The 22,484-nt window shown below is 44.8% G+C and overlaps 1 long non-coding RNA gene across 1 annotated transcript; it reads right to left on the reverse strand.

Moving 5' to 3' along the window:
* Window positions 1-1,808: 1,808 nt before the first annotated feature.
* On the reverse strand, window positions 1,809-14,196 carry LOC130020782 (uncharacterized). Its single transcript, XR_008792020.1, has 3 exons — window positions 14,080-14,196; window positions 5,795-5,879; window positions 1,809-2,286 (listed from the first exon to the last, which is right to left on the reverse strand). It is a non-coding gene; the product is annotated as an uncharacterized LOC130020782 (long non-coding RNA).
* Between the last annotated feature and the right edge of the window lie 8,288 nt (window positions 14,197-22,484).

Consider the following 22,484-nt stretch of genomic DNA (forward strand, 5'->3'; position numbering starts at 1 on the left):
TCAGACGCCCAGGCTGATTCCATATCTTAGCTACTGTGCTGAGTGCAGCAGTGAAAAACGGAGTGCATCTGTTCTTTTGAGAGAGTGTTTGTGAAGTCCTGGGGATAGATGCCCCATTTGGAACCACTGGGTCATATGGCAGCTCGATTCTAAGTTCACTGAGGACTTTCTGTACTGTTTTCCACGGAGTTGAACCAGACAACACGCCCACCAGCAGTAAATCAAAGTCCCTTTCCCACCACATCCTTGCCAACACAGACTTTTTCCTACTATTTTTGATATGTGCCATTCTCACTCAAGTTAGATGATATTTCATTATAAATCTCACGATCTTTGTGTTCTGTATCACATCCACTCCAGTTTTTATTATTTTCATCATTCCATTTACTTGAGTGCTTTCTTGAAATGCAAGATTGGGCACTTTATTCCAGGCTCCGTGTGTGTGTGTGTGTGTGTGTGTGTGTGTGTGTGTGTGTGGAAACATTCTATAATCTTCAATTGGATCTGGTTCAGCTGTGTGTGTGTGTGTGTGTGTGTGTGTGTGTGTGTGTGTTTTAGGAAACATTCTATAACCTTCCGATTGGATTTGGTTCAGCTGACGTGTGTGTGTGTGTGTGTGTGTGTGTGTGTGTGTGTGTGTGTTAGGAAACATTCTATAACCTTCCAATTGGATCTGGCCCTGGACTGTGACCTTCAGAAGTGTCAGCCTCGCTTTTCTTCTCGTAAACGAGACTGGGGGGCTCCACTCCCCCGTTGGCAGTGCCTCATTCCATGGCGCAGAGTTAAGCAACCTTTCTATCCTGTCCTTTCTTCACCCCCTGTATCACTGCATTCTAGCAAGTTCTTCCCTGTCCTCCCATCACAGAACAAGAGCTTCCCCAAATCTCAGACTGCACACGAGGCCTGGCCTTTCCCTCCACATTAGCTTGCAGGGATTGTGGGCAGTGCTGGGGATCCGTGCACAACTAACTGCCCAACACTGTCCGACCGTGAGGATGCACGTGAGGTTGGATAATCACAAGCAAGAGGAAAACAGCCATCCCGTTCTTCCTCAGGACCGTCCTCCCTGGAACCACGGTTTCCGCTGTCGGAGTCAGCGCAGAGGCCTCCAAGGCTGCCGCCCTCGGGTTAGGCACAAGTGCCCCCAGCCCACCCTTCCAATGAACCTTGCCTGAGCCAAGAATGCTGTCCTCTCATTAAACGTCTATTTCCAAGAGCCAAAGAATGTGGGGTCCATGACCCTGTGAATGCAATTTTCTGGTAGAGCTAAGAAAAAAAGCTTCCAAATATATTTGGCTTACTGGTCCCTTTTGAGGAAAAAAATAAATAACTCATCCCTCCTACCCCATTCCCAGAAAGCTACCTTCTTCAAGCAAGGCTAGCACCTTACCCTTGGATCTTTTGCTGCACCCCTGGGAGCAGTATGCCCACTTTGGGGAAAACTGAGCTAAAAAAGCCACTGACGGTTAGCCTGACAATGTTTTTTCTTCTGAAGATGAAGTGATGATTCAAACTCTATACACCTTGGAGTGAAAAGTGAAGTTGGCCACCAACTTGTAATTTGCAAGTCCTTCCCCCATTTCTCTATACAGCAAGGCAGAAATTACCTTCTCTTGTGGGCAAGTGTCTCATCACTCTGCTAAGTTACACATACTCTCCTTTAGCTTTCTGGCGCTTGGGCTTGGCTAAAAGGCACTGGGACTAATGCCCAAGTTTCTCGTACAGGGTATCAACTCAGTGTCGATGGAGAGGGAGAAGGATCAACAACGTTCACTAATTAAAAACAACACTCCTTTTATTCGGCTCACTTCACCGTTTATTAGAATAATCACATTTGGAGGCACAAGCACTTCAATTTTACATGACTACAAAGTTATCACAAATCCCAAACCTTTTAGCCACAGATATTTCACTCAGTTTAAAGAAAAAGCCTTCAAAACATCTGAGTTAATTTGATACATGGAGAACCTGAATATATAAGAACTACATTATTTCCAAATGCTGCACTTCTTGCTCTACAAATGTCGGCTTTAAATGGAATCTGGCATAAAAGGGACTGAAATAGTAACGTCAGGATGCAAATGCTTTGGAGCGTGAAGTTGACCTGGACAACGTGGAGAAGGATGTAGTGTGCACCCACGCTCGGGAGGACTCACTGGGCCATCTGGGCCTCCATGGCCTGGGCCGTCCACTCTGGCGCCGTCTGGCTGATTTTTTCCAGGAGTTTATTCACCTGGAAACAAAGTGACTGGATCTGTTTGTCCCAAGTTGGCAGGGCTTCTCTTGCTAAAGAAAGAAGGAACAAAATGCAGAGCTGAAGTCACCCTCCTCTGTACTACTCAGAAAGGTGAGTTAAAATATACATACAGTGGTAGTGATTTTTACTCCAAAATCATGACTAATAAAATCAAACTAAGAGTCAAGCAAAGTGGCCAAATCATAAAAAAAAAGTCATTTTATGGCTTAAACCATTAAAACAAACCCATACATTGACGGAAACAAATTATTACTTAAGAAAACAGAATAGACCAAGCACAGCTCCCACAAAGGCAGAGAGGGCCGGGATCCCTGCACCACTGCCCTGAGTGGTCTGACACTGCCACCTACTGGGGAGGCAAGTCCACTCGCAAGGTCAAGGTTGTTCCTACTACACTCTGAACAACATTTAAGCAAAACCCCAAACAATCTCATCAGGAATCCACAGGGTTTTTCTCTACCTAGCACCAGGTAAGAGAGAGTGATCATGTCGGGGCCAGGAGACACTGAGGGACCGGGGTGGTCCCAAGTTCGATCCCCAGCACTACTGGGCGCCCCCAAGCACCACACCGAGAGCAGGCCCCAAACAAGCAGTGGCAGAACCGTGGCACCTGCAGAGTGGAAGACCATCACTCAGCCTTAGAATACTGATCACACGCTACAGTATGAACGAAAACCGGAAAGAACTATGTTGAGAGATAACGTTATAGTCCCATGATTCCAAGCCTGTCTTCACAGAAAGACAATCTTTATCGACACATATGCCCATATACATATAAGCGTAGCTACGCAAATCTGTATCTAGAGTCATCTACACATATACCAATATTTAAGCATGTAAGGACAGATATTTACCCATATATATACCCACCTGTATATAGATATTGCCATTTCCAAGTCTCTAGATATATACCTATATTCATCTATACAGTCATCCATATATACATAATATATCCCCAGAATAAATCCAGAAAAAACAAAATGCAGATTGGTGGTTGCCAGGGCCCAAGCAGAGGAAGGTTTGGCAAATAACTGCCTAATTAGGGTGGAGTTCCTTTCCGGGAGCTGAAACTTTGTTTTGTTTTGAGGCCATTCCCGCTGGTGCTCAAGGGACCATGCATCAAAGCAGGGCTGTCCTGGTTAAACCACATACAGGAAATGCTTTAACCCCTGTACTGTCTCTCCAGCCCCAAAAACATTTGGGCACTAAGCTGGCATTACCCACTACATCCCACTGATCACTGAAACAACATCTGGGAGCCCAGGGCGCTGCGCTCGGTTCCAATGCCCAGAATCTCCCAGACCGAGGGTGTGTGCAGATACCCCGCGTGCAAGCCTGGGCAACACAACCAAGGGAAAGAAGGAAGTAAAAAGAAGGGTAAGAGTCAGATAAAATGATTTATGTCATATAAATTTCAAGACAATGAAATAAATTGCAACGGGAAGGTAAGAGCTGATTTACAGAGAGGAACATTCACTACTAGTCTATTTCCGAGACACTGTCCTTGACCACCGGAGCCAGGCGGAGTACAGAAACAAATCCAAAGTAGTCCTGGAACATTCTGTCAGTGATGAGCCACACAGAACAGCTGTCCCTAAATGAGCCTCTCTGTAGAGTGAACGATACCGAATAGGGTTGAGCGCAGAGCCAGGAAGATGCCCTGGGAACATCCAGGCATGGCCCCATAAAACGAAAAAGAAAGAGGTACCAAGGACCATATAGGACCCTGAAAGACCATGATTTTGTTTCACAAGCAGTGGGGAAGGCCATTTGTTAGAGCCCAAAGACGAGAGCAATGTGATTTCAAGTTTTTTCTCTATTTATTTGTATTTTTAAGAGACTGCAATCACTCTGGTCAGTTTGAGACATTGGACTAGGAAGGGGCATGTGGTAACGAGAGGAAAATCGTGAAGTGGCTAATTCTCACCCAGGAGGATTTACAAAAACTCAGAGTGAGCTGGTGGTAGGGAGAAATATAAAGACCATGTGGACTCCAGATAACTATCAACGGAAAAATGGAAAGAACTGTCACCAGGGAAGAAAAGTGACCAAGGATAAGCAATACTCAAGGAGGGCTGGAGTGACAGGCTAGCAGGTTGGGCGCTTGCCTAGAATGTGGTTGACCCGGGTTTGACCCCCGACATCCCATATGGTCCCCACAGCCCCGCCAGAAGGATTCCTGAGTGAAGAGCCAGGAGTAGCCCCTGAGCACCACCAGGTGTGGGCACCCCCATCTCAAAAAATTTGAAGGAAATGAACAATGCAGTTTGGGGGTGAACCACTGGCAGGCAGGAAGGAAAAATTTGTTCATTCTGAGATACTTACAGGATAATCAGGTGGGAAACTCCCATCCGTTAATGAGAGCCACTAGGTTGGGAGTTCAAGAGAAATGTACACTTGAAAGGTGAATCTAAACATTGCCTACCTCAAGACAGTAACAGAATCCAAAAGAATAGATGATACCACCTAAAACAACTTGGTAGAGTGAGGAGGAAAGGGCCTTGGAAAAACACCTGATAAGGCAGAAATGCATCTGGACCCCACAGTAGATTACTGTCGCCAGGTAACTCCAGGGGGGAAAGGGTGTTGTCCCTCCGCCTGCTCTCCCTAGGCGGCTTGGTGGCCGCCATCCTCTAGAGGCCATTGGACAGTCAGGTTTGGGCCCTCAGTGACGATACACGTGGGGCCTCACAGAATGGGGGTGGAGCTGGCCCTTTCCTCCCTGTCCCAACGAGACCCCAAGTCGCTACCCAAGAACGGCCTTTCAGGCTCCTGATCAAGCTGCTTAACAGCCATGATCCCAGAGACTCAGGAACAAATCTTGGAACACAGCAGGTTTTGGCAGAAATCCCTCCAGCTTTAAGTGTTAAAATTTCGGAATTTCAAAATCGCGCAGCCACTACTGCAGCCACGCGGCATCATATGTTCTTCATAACCAGCAATAGAAAACAAATTGTCCACTGTTGCCTTTTCAGCAGATCTGAATGTTGGGGTAAAATCCCAAATAATAATGGTGGGTCTGGTGTCAAAATATTGAATGTAATCAAAATAGAGAGAGAGTAATGTGGAAATCATCTGCCCCACAGGTAGGGGGAGGGTTTGGGATGGGGGATATTCTGGGGTTTTTGGTGGTGGAGAAGGGGCACTGGTAAAGGTACAAGTGTTTCATTGTATGACTGAGACTTAAACCCGAAAGCTTTGTAACTGCTCTCACTGTGATTCAATAAATAAAATTATAAAAAATGGGGAAAAAAAGAAAAAAAAATACCTGATATAAGCAACCACAGTGTGACACTGTTGTTTCGGGGGCCGGGTTGTTGTGGGGGTGGGCCACAACTGGCGTGCTCAGGGTTTACTCCTGGCTCCCGGCTCAGGGATCACTCTTGGTGGTGCTCATGTGATCATGTGCAGTACGGGAGATGGAACTGGGCCAGCGGCAGCCAATCCGTCTCTCCGTGGCTCTCAGTATGTCTTCATCACAAATATACGACCATGCACGGCCAGTTCAATCTGACAGAAATAAGCAAACCCTCTTACTTTCAAAGTGAACTATCCCATCAATCTGATCGATGAATCCATTCATCAGTTCTTCTGTTATCATTTGTGATGCTATCTTTTCTGCCTTTAAACACAGAAACAAAAAACTCTTAGTAATATTATGGTAGGGCTGGAGCGATAGCACAGCGGGTAGGGCGTTCACCTTACACGCGGCCAACATGGCCGACCCGAGTTCGATTCCTCCGCCCCTCTCGGAGAGCCCGGCAAGCTACCGAGAGTATTCGATATGCCAGACACAGTAACAACAAAGTCTCCAATGGAGACGTTACTGGGCCCACTCGAGCAAATCGACGATCAACGGGAGGGCCTTTACCTTTACCAATATTATGGTATCAAACATTCACACAAGACAAAAGAACTGACTGAAAGAGCTTGGTTCGGCTCGCCAGCGCTAAACTTTACTTCTATGTTCATCTATTTCCTGTTCATATTTTATTGCTCATTAGAATCTGTTTTTCTTATTCAGAGATAATGAATTTTTAAAAAAGTTTTCTTATCAAAATTTTTCTATGCTCCCGTCCCTCGGACCCGGGGCTAGGATTCCACCGTGCAAGTGTCTGGAGGCGTCCCCCGGACGCTGGGAGGAAAAGTTGATCTGAGCCTGTCTGCCTGTCCCCTTCTGTCGCCCAAGCCGAGCCGGTCTCTTTTCCCCCACCCCCCAGTTCAATCAAATCAAGAAATATTACCCCTACACATACACAACAGCATGAAGAAACAACACAAATCCCCGCCACAGGGGGATACTTACGAGGAAGTAAGTACAGAAGCCTCAGTAGGTGCTAGCCACTTTAGGGACCTCTCTGACAAGGAACTCAGATATGAAGTCATCAAGATGTTCAATCAACTCGATGAAACAGTCACGCAGATATCTGCTAAATTGAAAGAGGACATGAAAGAAACAATCAATCACACAATTGACAAAATACAGCAAGAAATGAGAGCCGAAATTGGAAAGCTTCGCACAGAAATGGCACACATCACAGATTCCACAGATGAAGTCAAATCCTCACTCACTGCCCTCAAAAATAGAATGACCACAGCTGAGGAAAGAATCAGGGACTTGGAAGATCAGCTGCACCAAGCCAACAGACAACAACAAACAATGGCAAGAGACCTCAAAATAGCTCAAGAGCGAATCAGAGTCCTATGAGACTATTCCAGAAGAAACAACATAAGAATCATTGGACTATCAGAAGCTCAGGGAAACAATCCCAGTGAAAAAACCATGCTTAAACAAATTATCACCGAAAAATTCCCAGAGCTCCACAATACAGCCATTCAGATTGAAGAAGCCTGAAGGGTGCCAGCTAAAAGAGACCCCAACAGAAACACTCCAAGACACATTATAATTAGAATTTTCAATGCTGCCGATAGAGACACAATACTGCAAGCAGCAAGGGCAAAAAAGGAAATCACATACAAAGGAGCACCCCTGAGATTCACAGCAGACCTATCAGAGGAAACCCTACAAGCCCGAAGGCAGTGGCGAGATATAGTCAAAAAACTCACTGAAATGAATGCTTCACCAAGAATACTCTATCTGGCTAAGCTCTCACTCAAAATAGACGGAATGCTACACTATTTTCTAGATAAACAGCAGCTCAGGAACTTCATAGACTCAAAACCAAATCTAAAACAAGGACTAAAGGGGCTACTATAAGACAAGACAAACCCTACAACCACAACACACCCGCACAGAAACATGACACAAAACCCCATAACCATACTCTCTCTCAATGTCAATGGTCTAAATTCATCATTGAAGAGACACAGAGTGGCAAAATGGATACAGAGACAGAACCCAACATTCTACTGCCTACAAGGAACTCATCTCAACACTCAGAGCAAACACAGACTCAAAGTCAAAGGATGGAAAACAATCCTGCAAGCAAACAGCTCCTGTAAAAAAGCTGGGGTGGCCATACTAGTATCCGACAACATTAATTTCACCTTGAAAAAGACTAGAAGGGACAGTGAACGCCATTTTCTATTCATCAAGGGATATGTACAACAGGAAGAAATCACACTCTTAAATGTATATGCACCTAATGAGGGAACAGCTAAATATTTAAAACAACTGCTAACAGATTTTAAGGAGGACATTGCAAGCAACACAATAGTACTTGGAGACTTCAACATTGCCCTATCACCTCTGGACAGATCAACAAGAACAAAACCCAGCAAGGAATCATTGGCTTTGAAAGAAGAAATAGGAGAGGGCTTATAGACCTATACAGGGCTTTACACCCCCAAAAGAAAGAATACACATTCTTCTCCAGTGCACACGGAACATTTTCCAAAATAGACCATGTGCTAGGACACAAAACATACCTCAACAGAATCAGGAATATAGAAATAGTATCAGCCATCTTTTCAGACCATGATGCACTGAGGATAGAAGTGAATCACACACAGACACGGAGAACCAAATCAAACACCTGGAAATTAAACAACTTGATGCTGAACAACGAGTGGGTCAGGAACAAAGTAAAGGACGAAATCAAAAGATACTTGAAAAAAATGAGAATGAATACACGAGCTACCAGAACCTATGGGATGCAGCGAAAGCTGTATTAAGGGGAAAATTTATAGCTCTGCAAGCATATCTTGGGTCTGTAGAAATAGTGCACATAAACAACTTGACCTCACAGCTCAAGTCCTTAGAAAAGGATCAACAGAAAGAGCCTAAATCAGGCAGAAGGAAAGAGATCATAAAACTTAGAGCAGAAATCAATGACATGGAAACCAAAGAAACAATCTGAAAGATCAATGAAACCAAGAGCTGGTTCTTTGAGAAAATAAACAAGATAGATAGACCACTCGCAACACTCACAAAGAAACAGAGAGAGAGAACCCTAATAAACCGAATCAGAAATGAGAAGGGGGATATCACAACAGAAACCAAAGAAATCCAAAAGATCATCAGAGACTACTTTGAAAGTCTGTACGCCACGAAACAAGAGAACCTAGAAGAAATGGACAAATTCCTGGACTCCTATAATCTCCCAAAGCTGAATCAAGAAGACCTGGAGTATCTGAATAGACCTATTAACATCAACGAAATAGAAACTGCAATCAAAAGTCTTCCCAAAAACAAAAGCCCAGACCCAGATGGATTCACTAGCGAATTTTTCCAAACATTTAAAGAGGACCTGCTGCCAGTCCTTCTCAAGCTCTTTCAGGAAATTGAAAAAACAGAAACTTTCCCAAACAGTTTCTATGAAGCCCATATCTCTCTAATACCAAAAGGAAACAAAGACACCACGAGAAAAGAAAACTACAGGCCGATATCCCTGATGAACACGGATGCGAAGATTCTCAATAAAATACTAGCAAATAGAATTCAACTACTCATCAAAAAGATCATACACCATGACCAAGTAGGATTCATCCCGGGGATGCAAGGCTGTTTTAACACTCAGAAATCAATCAACGTAATCCACCATATCAACAAAAGAAAAGATAAAAATCATATGATCATATCAGTAGATGCAGAGAAAGCATTTGACAAGATCCAGCACCCATTTATGATGAAAACCCTAGACAAAATGGGGATAGAGGGGACTTTTCTCAATATAGTTAAAGCCATCTACCACAAGCCTACAGCAAGCATCGTCCTCAATGGCGAAAAACTGAGAGCCTTCCCTCTAAGATCAGGGACGAGACAAGGATGTCCATTCTCTCCACTGCTGTTCAATATAGTACTGGAAGTACTTGCAATAGCGATTAGGCAAGAAAAAGATATTAGGGGCATCCAGGTAGGAAAGGAAGAAATCAAGCTCTCACTATTCGCAGATGATATGATACTATAGTTGGAAAACCCTAAGACCTCTATCAAGAAACATCTAGAAACAATAGGCTTGTACAGTAAAGTGGCAGGCTATAAAATCAATACCCAAAAGTCCATGGCTTTCCTATATGCAAATAGTGAAAGAGAAGAAAGAGACATGAAGAAAACAATCCCATTCACAATTGTGCCCCAGAAAATCAAGTACCTAGGAATCACCTTAACTAAGGAAGTAAAGGACCTGTACAAAGAAAACTACAAAACTCTAATTCAGGAAATAAAAGAGGATACGAGGAAATGGAAAAATATCCCGTGTTCATGTATCAGGAAAATTAACATTGTCAAAATGGGAATACTTCCCAAAGCACTGTATAAATTCAACGCAATTCCTATTAGGATACCCATGACATTCTTCAAAGAATTGGAGCAAACACTCCTGAAATTTATATGGCACAATAAGCCCCCACAAATAGCTAAAGCAATTCTTGGGAAAAAGAAAATGGGAGGAATCAACCTCCCTAACTTCAAACTCTACTACAAAGCAGTAATAATTAAAACAGCATGGTACTGGAACAAAGGCAGAGCTGTAGACCAATTGAACAGGGTTGAATATACTGACTCCCCCCCCCCCCCCCGCCCAAGCATACGAGCATCTAATCTTCGATAAGGGGGCAAGAAAAGTGAAGTGGAGCAGGGATAGCCTCTTTAACAAATTATGTTGGCAAAACTGGATGGCTACATGCAAAAAAATGGGCTCAGATCTCTGCCTAACTCCATGTACAAAAGTAAGATCTAAGTGGATTAAAGACCTCAATATCAGACCGGAATCTATAAGATACATTGAGGGAAATGTTGGCAAAACCCTTCATGAAATAGAAGCTAATGGTGTCTTCAAAGATGTAACACCGCTGGCCAGCAAGTGAAAACAGAGATAGACAAATGGGACTATCTTAAACTAAGAAGCTTCTGCACCTCAAAACAAACAGTGACCAAAATACAAAGACAGTCTACAGAATGGGAAAGGATATTCGCCAACTACACATCTGATAAGGGGTTAATTTCAAGGATAAACAAAGTACTGGTTCAACTCCACAAAAAGAAAACATTCAACCCCATCAAAAAATGGGGAGATGAAATGAATAGAAATTTTGACAAAGAAGAAATCCGAATGGCTAAAAGACACATGAGAAAATGTTCCACATCATTAATCATCAGGGAGATGCAGATCAAAACCACAATGAGATATCACTTCACACCACAGAGACTGGCCCATATTCACAAGAACAAAAGCAACCGGTGCTGGCGCGGATGTGGTGAGAAAGGGACACTCCTTCACTGTTGGTGGGAATGCCGACTGGTTCAGCCCTTTTGGAAAACAGTATGCATGATTCTCAAAAAATTAGAAATTGAGCTCCCATTTTACCCAGCAATACCACTCCTGGGAATATATCCTAGAGAGGTAAAAAAGTATAGCCGAAGTGACATCTGCAATTGTCTGTTTATTGCAGCACTTTTTACAATAGCCAGAATCTGGAAAAAACCTGAGTGCCCGAGAACAGATGACTGGTTAAAGAAACTTTGGTACATTTACGCAATGGAGTACTATGTAGCTGTTAGAAAAGACGAAGTCATGAAATTTACATACAAGTGGTACTACATGGAAAGTATCATGTTAAGCGAAATGACTCAGAAAGAAAGGGATAGACATAGAAAGATTGCATTCATCTGGGGAACATAAAGTAAAAAAATAGGAAACTAACACCCAAGAATGGCAGAGATTAGTACCAGGAATTTTACTCAATGACCTGGAGGCCAACCACACATGTTAGGGGAAAAGGGAGCTCAGAAAGAGAAGGGAACACCAAATAAAGGGTGTTGGGAGGATCCTCCCAGGATGGGAGAAGCATGCTGAAAGTAGACTATCGACCAAACATGATTGCCACTCAATGCCTCTCTTGCAAACCACAGAACCCAAAAGGAGAGAGAGGGAAATGCCCTGCCACAGAGGCAGGGTGGGATGGGGGCTGCGGGGTGGCAGGGATACTGGGATCCGTGGTGGTGGGAAATGCGCACTGGTGGAGGGATGGGTGTTTGATCATTGTATAATTGAAACCCAAGCACAAAAATGTGTAAGTTTGCAGCTGTACCTCATGATGTCTCACTATAAAAAAAAAGTTTGGGTCTCTAGATTTCAAAAATAAATAAATAAATAAAATATGTATTCTATTACATATTTTGAGCAGAATAAAACATGCAACATTTAAAAATATTTTTCCTATGCTCAAAATCTAACATTTTTTTCTTCTCATTAAAAATGACTCTATGGGGCTGGAGAGATAACACAGCAGGTAGGGCGTTTGCCTTGCACGCGGCTGACCCAGGTTCGATTCCCAGCATCTCATATAGTCCCCTGAGTACCGCCAGGAGTAATTCCTGAGTGCAGAGCCAGGAGTAACCCCTGTGCATCGCCAGGTGTGACCCCCCCCCAAAAAAAAGACTCTAAAATTACTAAGTGGTGACTTAGTAATTTTAGTATTCTATTTTTACCATAATCCTAAATCCATCGTATTTTGTAATTAGTATTTACCATTAAAAATATATTCAATTTACTTAGTTACAACAACAGACCATAGCTTAAACCCTGTAGAAAACACGTTTTAATAGCAACGTAAGCATTGGTACTCAAATTATTGCACTCCTTTACTACATATTGGATGCGTATGAGTAAAGGAACTGTGTCAGAAAATCCTAAACTAAAAATTCTCTGAGAGAGAGAAGGCGATGGCACCATATTGCACGACTTTAGAGTTCCACTCTGTAGAAGTCCAGGGTGTTCTTGGACATGGGTTTCTCTCTCACCTCTCACACTTCTCTTAGTCAATTTTGTGAAATCAAAACAATTTTGATTCACTAAAAAAAAAAAAAGTTTTTTAAGTAATAAAAAGTGATTTCCTGGAGCTGGAGTGTAGGGCGTTTGATTGCACACGGCCAACCCAGGTTCCATTCCCAGCATCTCATATGGTCTCTTGAGCACCACCAGGAGTAATTCCTGAGTGCAGAGCCAGGAGTAACCCCCGAGCATCGCCGGGTGTGACCCAAAAAGCAAAAATAAATAAATAAATAAAAATAAAAGGTGATTTCCTTACTTTTATCATAATTTAAAATTGAAAAAAAATTCTTTGCCACACCTAGCAGTTCTCAGGGCTTACTCCTTGCACTGCACTCAGGTATTACTCCTGGCAGTGCATGGACAGAATTCTGAGGTGCCGGAGACCAAACCCAGGAGCTGCATGCAAGGCAAGCATCCTGACCAGTCTACAATCACTCTGACTCCCCAAGTTAAGAGAACATTTATAACTGCTAATTGAAATGCTACCCGAATGCTACTGGCATTATTTTGAATTGAGAGTATGTTTTGTAAATGGTACCTGAAATACCTTCTAAATACTCCCAGTCAGACTAGAGTGATAGTACAGCTTGCCTCGCATGTGACTGACACAAATTCAACCTGTGGCACCCCACAGAGTCACAAAAACCCATCAGGAATGATTCCTAAGTGCAGAGCCAGGAGTAAGCCTTGAACACTGCTGGGTGTGCCCCCAAAACAAAAAAATAGAATACTACCAATGTCCTGCTGGAATTTATAACAATCAACCAACTCCTGATCGTGACTAAGAATGAAAACAATTCTGTAATAAACTCAGGTCAACTTCTTTAGCTAAATCAAGCATAGAAGTTACAACAGAATAGGATGGAGTGTAACTGCTGTCCTTCTCTCAGAATCTAAATGACATTCACCTATGAGTCAAGCTAGAGCTTGTATTTTAAAAGGCAGGTATGAAAATCTCAAGGTAGAAGTCAGAAACCACTTGATTTAAACAGACACTGAAAAGATTCTCACAAAATTGATAGCAAAACCTGGAAACGCCGTGAGTTCTATTTCAGGTCCCTTCCTTTATTATAAACTATAATTTATTCAGAAGAGGAACAGAGAGGAAGCTCCAGGGCTTGGAACAACGTACCATGCATGCAGACCTGAGGAGCCTGGCGCCAGCACTCCATGGTCCCACACCCCACGTCCCCGAGGATGGAACTGGAAGGCCCAGGGTCAGGCAACTCCACCACAGTACCAGTTCAACACTCAAGAAATGATTTACTTTCATTTACCAGATTCTCTTTAATATGTATTTTGTTGAACACATCCTATTTATCTTTTTGGAAATAGCTGTCGATGTTTAAAAATTGTATCTTTTAATTTGGTCATTTTAGATTCTTCTGTTTGTTGCAAAGTTAGGAATCAAACCCAGAGCCTCACATGTTTCTTTTGCTTTTTACCTTAGTGGCTAGGGGACAGTGGGGTGGCAGGAACTGAACCCGGGGATCATGCATGCAAAGTACACATTCCAGCTCTCTAGAGTCATCGCCCCAGCCCTAATTTCCATTTCGTGTTCTTGTTATCTTATATCGGAAACAATACCTTAGCTGCAGGGATTTCCAGAAGAGCTCCAAGTTCTTCAAAGGCAATATTACTAAATAATTTGCTTGTAGATAACAAATTGTCTTCAATAACAGCTCTGTCTAAAATGCTAGAACCTGGGGCTGGATCAATAGCACAGCAGGTAGGGCGTTTGCCTTGCATGCAGCCAACCTAGGTTCGATTCCCAGCATCCCATATGGTCCCCCAAACACCGCCAGGAGTAATTCCTGAGTGCATAAACCAGGAGTAACTCCTGTGCATTGCCGGGTGTGACCCAAAAAGAAAAAAAAAATGCTAGAACCTTCATTTCATAGACATAAGACAGTTACATTTAAAATTCATTTTACACTCTTAGATGCATCTTACATTTCTGAAATTTCTAGATACCAAGTAACTCATAATCACTATTCCTTTTGTAGAAGGTTTAAAAGTAACGAAAATTCTTACTTGATAATTAGGAAATCAGATAAATACAAATACCATATTTAGACAGGAAGCCATAGGTAACTCCTGACTAGCTGAACTCTCTTAACACTGCCTTTAGGGTTCTGCTTCCTTGAGGGCAGGCTAATGGATGTATCCACATTCCTTGCTACTAGTCACATGAGTAAACAGCAACAAAATGTCCTGCAAATGTTCTCTGAGCTCGATGAGGCGCCACAGTCACCTTGCTGTGCTACAGAACACATTCAGTTCGTCATTTCTCTATTCTCTGAACTCATTAAGTTCCAGTCATCTCTCTATTCTTTTGGACACTGCAGCAGCACCTTCCTCTGCGGTGCAGCGAGGAACGTTTGGGTGACCATGGGAGATCAGGCCGACCACCCTCCTGTGAGGTAGCACAGGGCCCTCTCCTCAAGGTATTAGATTCCTGGGCAGAAAAATGAGAACCAACTGGTAGCTTTTTATTATTTTTTTTATTTTTTTATGTAGGAATACTGCTATTTATTCAGACACTGATAAGCTGATTGAATTGGGCTTGAACTCCACCTTACTTTTTTTTTCATTTTTTATAATTTTATTTTTTGAATCACCGTGAGAGCAGTTACAAAGCTTTCAGTTCAAGCCTCAGTCATACAATGAAACACCCGTCCCTTCACCAGTGCCCATTCTCCACCTCCAACAACCCCAGTATACCCCCATCCCACACCCTCCTCCTACCTGTGGGGCAGATGATTTCCACATTACTCTCTCTCTCTATTTTGATTACATTCAATATTTTGACACCAGACCCACCATTAACATTTGGGATTTTACCCCAACACTCAGATCTGCTGAAAAGGCAACAGTAGACAATTTGTTTTCTATTGCTAGTTATGAATAACATATGATGTCGCGTGGCTGCAGTAGTGGCTGCGTGATTTTGAAATTCCGAAATTTTAACACTTAAATCTGGAAGGATTTCTGCCAAAACCTGCTGGGTTCTGAGATTTGTTTTTGAGTCTCTTGGATCATGGCTGTTAAGCAGCTTGATCAGGAGCCAGAAAGGCCGTTTGTGGCCGCGACTCAAGGTCTTGTTGGGACCGGGAGGAAAGGGCCGGCTCCACCCCATCCTATGAGGCCCCACCTGTCTCATCACTGCGTTCCCAAACCTGACTGTCCAATGGCCTCTGGAGAATGGTGGTCACCGAGCCGCCAAGGGGGAGCAGGCAGAGGGACAGCACCATTTTCCTCCTGGGGTGGCCCGGTGACAGTAACCTACTGCATGGTCCAGACACATTTCTGCCAAAAGCCACTGAGTTTCAAGATTTGTTTCTGAGTCTCTGAGATCATGGCCGTTAAGCAGCTTGATCAGGAGCCAGAGAGTCCGTTCATGGGCAAAGACTCAGGGTCTCATCAGGATGGGGAGGAAAGGGCCGGCTAAACTCCCATCCCATGAGGCCCCATGTGTCTCGTCACTGCGGGCCCAAACCTGACTGTCCAGTGGTCTCTGGAGTATGGCGGGCACAGGTCCGCCAGGGGGAACAGGCCAAAGCACGAAACTATTCCCACCTTGGGTGGCCCAGCACTGGTAAGCTACTGCAGGGACTGGACGCATTTCTGCCAAAAGCTGCTGGGTTCCACAATTTGTTTCTGAGTCTCTGGGATCATGGCCATTAAACGGCTTGATCAGGAGCCAGAGAGGCCATTTGTTGGCCGTGATTCAGGGTCTCTTGGGGTGGGAGGGAAGGGCTGGCTCCACCCCCATCCCATGAGACCCCACGTGTCTCATCACTGAGGGCCCAAACCTGATGGTCCAATGGCCTCTGGTGAATGGCAGCCACCGTGCTGCCAAGGTGGAGCAGGTGGAGGGACAGCGCGCTTTCCCCCCTGTGGTGGCCCTGCGACAGTAACCTACTGCTCGGTCTGGATGCATTTCTGCCAAAAGCTGCTGGGTTTCGAAACTTGTTCCTGAGTCTCTGAGATCATGGCCATTAAGCAGCTTGATCAGGAGCCAGAATGGCCGTTCTTGGGCAGTGACTCGAGGTCTCGTTGAGACAGGAGGAAAGGGCCGGCTCTATCCCCATCCTGTGAGGTCCCACCTGTCTCATAACTGTGGGCCCAAACCTGACTGTCCAGTGGCCTCTAGAGGATGGCAGCAACCAGGCCACCAGGGGGAACAGGCCAAGGCACAAAACCTATTCCCACCTGAGGTGGCCTGGCGCCTGTAACCTACTGCAGGGACTGGATGCATTTCTGCCAAAAGCCATTGGGTTTCGAGATTTTTTTCTCAGTCTCTGGGATCATGGCCATTAAGCAGTTTGATAAGGAACCAGAGAGGCCATGTCTCCAAGCATATAGCTGAGCCGGAGGTGGTTTGTGGGTGTGTCTCCCACATACCTAACTTTTGGCCATTTACTTTCTTGGTAAACTTTGCCCCAAGTTTTTGGGGTCTGGCCAAAGGCACATCAGCAATTTTGGGTATCTGAAAGTCTGATGGTGCCATCAGACTGCTGATGCACTCGCCTCACAGGTACAGATTGACCTGCTGGTGGCACCACACCCCCACCAACTGGTAGCTTTTTAAAGGGTAATTAAATTAAATATATTTAAGAGTAAAGGTAAAGGTAAAGGCCCTCCCGTTGATCATCGATTTGCTCGAGCGGGCCCAGTAACGTCTCCATTGGGGTCTTTGTTGTTACTGTGTTTGGCATATCGAATACTCTCGGTAGCTTGCCGGGCTCTCCGAGAGGGGCGGAGGAATCGAACTCGGGTTGGCCATGTTGGCCGCTTGTAAGGCGAACGCCCTACCCGCTGTGCTATCGCTCCAGTCAAGAGAATGTCAATATAATCTTTAAATGATCTGATGTAACTCAAGACTGTAAGAGTAGGTCATGAGTTTAACTGTCAGGGCTGAGGCAATAGCACAGCGGGGAGGTCGTTTGCCTTGCAAGTGGCTGACCCGGGTTCAATCCCAGGGATCCCATATGGTCCCCCAAGCACTGCCGGGAGTAATTCCTGAGTGCAGAGCCAGGACTAACCCTTGAGCATCGCTGGGTGTGACCTCCCCACCCCTCAAAAAAAAGAGGTCAACTACATGAATAATCATTCACAGTTAAATTCTCTTCAATATAAAAGAGGGGCCATAGTGACAGTCCAGTGGGTAGTTGCGTTGCCTTGCAAGCAGCCAAGCCAGGTTCAATGCCTTGCACCCCTTATGGTCCCCCGAGCACTGCCAGGAATGATCCCTAAGCATTGCCAGTTGTACCCCTCCTCCCCAGAAAAATATTCAAAGCTGTGGGATTTAAAAGATCTGCAAATTTATCAAGAACGTTTCCATGTCTGTATTAATAATATTTATATTTCTGTATATTTATATTTCCGCTGTGTATTCGATATGCCAAAACCAGTAACTACAACTGGTCTCATTCACCTGACCCTGAAGGCTTCACCGACATGGCAGCACTGAGAAGGATGAGAAAGGAGAGGCCGACAAAATCTCAAGGCCGACCTAGGCTGCCACAACGAAGGAAGACAAAAATGATCGTCTGTACTTTCAATGCACGTACGCTAGCATCAGATGCATCCATCGAGGACCTGATGGTACAAGCGCGAATGATCAAGTACGACATCATTGGTCTGACCGAGACAAGAAGGCACGAATCTCACCATGCCGTTTTCGACACTGGAGAAGAATTGTTCCTCGGAACATGCGATAAAAGAGGTGTTGGAGGCGTCGGTGTCCTTGTCAACACAAACTTGGCCAAGAGCATTGATTCATTCGAATGCCTAACAACCCGAATCGGACGTTTACATTTGAATAGATGTGGCTCACTGCCTGCAGTTTCTATCTTCGTTGTCTACGCACCAACATCTCATTATGATGAAAGAGAAATCGAGAAGTTCTACATGGAGCTAGAGAAGTTCTATAAAGAAGACCACACCTTCTACAAGATCATTGTGGGTGATTTTAATGCCAAGATAGGACCGAGAAGATCAGCTGAAGAACTTCACATCGGGACCCATGGCCTAGAATGGAACGAACAGGGTGAGAGACTGTCTGAGTTCATCATGTCGACCAAGACCATTCATGGTAACTCACAGTTCCAGAAGGCAGAATCTAAACGATGGACATGGGAGTCTCCCGGTGGACGATTCCACAACGAAATAGACCACATCATATTCAATCGACGGTTTTGCCTGACTGATGTCGCTATTGTCCCAAAATTTCGAACGGGATCGGACCACCGTCTCCTTCGTGCAAAATTCTACTTCACAGAGCGGGGAGAAAGGGCTGCAAAGTTCAAAAAGAGAACTCCCAGAATGACCACCAACTGGGAACTCTTTGGTACTATTGCGGCAACATGGGAAGATGCCATTGTTGACAACATTGACGAGGAATACGATCGACTGGTTCAGCACCTCCATGAATGTGCGAGGAACGCCAAGAGAGAGATAGCCACAAAAAGTCGCCTATCTTCGAAAACTCTTGAGCTAATTCGCCAGCGTGGTTTGGCGCATGCCTCAGGCAACCGCAAGCTAACGTCCGAGCTTGCAAAGCAGTGCAGAGATGCGATCAAGGAAGACCTCAAAGAGAGACGAGCAGAAGTACTGGTAGATGCAGCAGAAGCCGGGAAAAGTATTCGTAACGCCCGCCTGTCCTTCGCCAACTATAAGACCAAGATGACTGCCCTCCGACGTCCTGATGGATCCATCACATCCTCCAGAACGGCAATGGAGAAGATTATCCATGACTTCTACTCAAATCTCTTCGATAGCCATGTCCACTTGCCGACATACCAAATTCCACAGGATGGATATGTCGTTCCTAACGTTCTCCCTTCCGAAATCCGACACGCCATTTCGTCGGTAAAGAAGCAAACAGCACCCGGCCCAGACAAGGTCAGACCTGAACACCTGAAGAACCTGCCGTCAGTACTCATCAATACACTGGCTCGGCTCTTCACTCGCTACCTGTCTGAATGCAAGGTTCCGTCCCAATGGAAAACCAGCAGGACCATACTACTGTTCAAGAAGGGAGACATCCATGACATTGGCAACTATCGCCCGATCTGCCTATTGTCTGTCATCTACAAGCTGTTCACTCGAGTCATCCTGAATAGGATTGGCAGAACACTAGATGAAGGACAACCATGCGAGCAAGCAGGGTTCCGCAAAGGATTCAGCACCATCGACCATATCCACACGGTAACCAAGCTCATTGAGGTTTCTCGGGAGTTCAAGATGCCGCTCTGCTTAACGTTCATTGATTTAAAGAAGGCCTTTGATTCTGTTGAGACGGAAGCGGTCATTGAAGCCCTAGCCAATCAGGGCATTCAAGCCCAATACATCAGGATCCTCCGTGAGCTGTATTGCGGATTCACTACCAGGATCTCACCATTCTACAAAGAAGTGATCGTTGATGTCAAGAGAGGGGTGCGGCAGGGTGATACCATTTCACCGAAACTCTTCAGTGCCACCCTCGAGAACATCATGCGACGACTGGAATGGGAAGGAATGGGAGTGAAGATAGATGGTCGGCAACTACACCACCTCCGCTTTGCTGATGACATTGTTTTAATAACACCAAACATCAGCCAAGCGGCACAAATGCTGGCCGACTTTGACCGTGAGTGTGGAAAGGTAGGACTACAGCTGAATCTTACGAAGACAATGTTTATGAGAAACGGCCTTGTTCCTGACGCCCCATTCGCTCTCAGTGGAACGACCATCTCCGAATGCAACAGCTATGTGTACCTAGGTCGAGAGGTCAACATGACAAATGACCTGACACCCGAGCTGCGCAGGAGGAAGAGAGCGGCTTGGAACGCCTTCAAGAACGTCGAAGAAATAGCTAAGAGGACGAAGAACCTCCGGCTCCGGGCACATCTCTTTGATTCCACTGTTCTTCCTGCATTAACATATGCCTCAGAGACCTGGGCCCTACGCAAACAAGATGAGAATGCCATTCAGGTCTCCCAAAGAAGAATAGAAAGAGCTATGCTTGGAATATCACGTTTCACTCAAATGAGAGAACGAATCCGGAGTTCTGACATCCGTCGACGATCAAGGATCAGGGACACTGTCTCATATGCCAAGGTGTCGAAAATCAGATGGGCTGGTCACGTAATGAGATTTAAAGACGACCGTTGGACTAGAGCTGTTACTGATTGGATTCCACGGGATGTCAAGAGACCGCGTGGCCGCCCACCTACCAGATGGTCAGACTTCTTTGTCAAGATCATGAACGATCGGTTTGAGGCCCTCCATGTTCCCGGAGCGAAGAGATGCCATTGGGCTACACTAGCACGCGACAGGGACAAATGGAGACGTTACTGGTGCCCGCTCGAGCAAATCGACGACTAACGGGAAGTTAAGTGATTAAGTGATTCTGTATAATAATATTTCTGTATTTGTATTAATGTGTTTATGAACTACTCTAAAATCTCTACAAACACATATACACAAAATAACTGATATTATGAACAAGCACGTCACTCTTTCTCCTTAGTCAAGCAAATATATGCCTTAATTAGGAAGCATGACACCAGGCCTATTCTTATTGGCAACACTCATCCAGAACAGCCCTGGGCAAGAGACTGTGCCAAATTTTGCTCTGTGCAAAACAGGACTGGCTTAGTGTGCTCCTCGACACAGTGATGCTTACGATCAGTTAAGGTACTGATTGAGTGGCACACCTTCAGAAACAAATAACAGGCACTATAAACACAGCCTATAATTCTTTTCTCCTTCGCTTCTAAAAAAATGCATTTTTTCCACAAATACTTTCTACTAGAGCTATTCGGCTTTTCCAGTCCATCTCTGCAAATGATACCATCCCCAGGAAATATATTCCTGTTTTATCAGGTGTTGTAGGAAACACTGTGGCAGGGCTGGAGAGAGGGTCGAGTGAGTAAGGAGTTTGCCTTTGCATGCGGCCACCTGGGTTCAATCCCTGGCACCATGTACAGCCCCGAGCCTCCCACATGATGACTTAGCACAGAACCCAGAGTACGCCCTGAACCCCCATCAGTGTCATTGCCCCTCTTCCCCCAGGAGCCCCCCAAAACCCTGCTCTGGGAGGTATCCAAGTTAGACCCTTTCAGAAGGCGTGTCCAGGATCGCGAGTGTCGTTGCCTTCTGGTGAGGCATCAGCGTGGCCGCGAACTCCTGCAGCTGATTTCCTTGGATGATCTGGTCCAGGTACATTTTCTCTAGGATCCCGTAGGTTACAAGTTGCTGACACCTCTCGTCCTTGAAGAGGGTAGCAAGCATCCGAGAACGCTGCTGTCCTATTGAAAAGGTTTGGTGTCATGCTTCCTAATTAAGGCATATATTTGCCTGACTCAGGAAAGAGTGAAATGCTTGTTCATAATATCAGTTATTTTATGTATATGTGTCTGTAGAGATTTTAGAGTAGTTTAATAATAACACATTAATACGCTGCTATCCTATGTGAGAATGAAATATTCTCACAACCAATTTCTTTTGCAGAAAACAATCTTTCTTGTGACTCCACTAATCTCCTCAAATATAGTCAATTCTCTGTATTCGTGGGAGTTGTGTTCCAAATGTTGCTGTCAAATTCTGAACGAACAGCAACTTTGAATTTATGAAAACCCACTGGATGCTCCTCGGGGCAGTTATGGGGCTGGATTCCTGAGTCTTGGTCCGAACACTCTATCACGTGAGCTCCGTGAAGCTCCGCCCCGTTTCTGAGTAAAGGCACCTTACTGAATATACACCTGCTGACTCATCCCTAATAATGGAAAATATTAAGTCCTCAATCAGAAAATTGCAATCCCACTTCTGTATTTCTTTTTTTCTAGCTTTTTGGGTCACACCCAGTGATGCTCAGGGGTTACTCCTGGTTCTGCACCCAGGAATTACTCCTGGCGGTGGCTTAGGGGACCATGTGCATGCAAAGCAAACATCCTACTCGCTGTACTATTGCTGCAGCCCCCAAATAGGTATATTTTTATATT

The sequence above is a fragment of the Sorex fumeus genome, unplaced genomic scaffold (assembly GCF_029834395.1).
Source record: "Sorex fumeus unplaced genomic scaffold, SorFum_2.1 ptg000013l, whole genome shotgun sequence".
NCBI classification, from domain to species: domain Eukaryota; kingdom Metazoa; phylum Chordata; class Mammalia; order Eulipotyphla; family Soricidae; genus Sorex; species Sorex fumeus.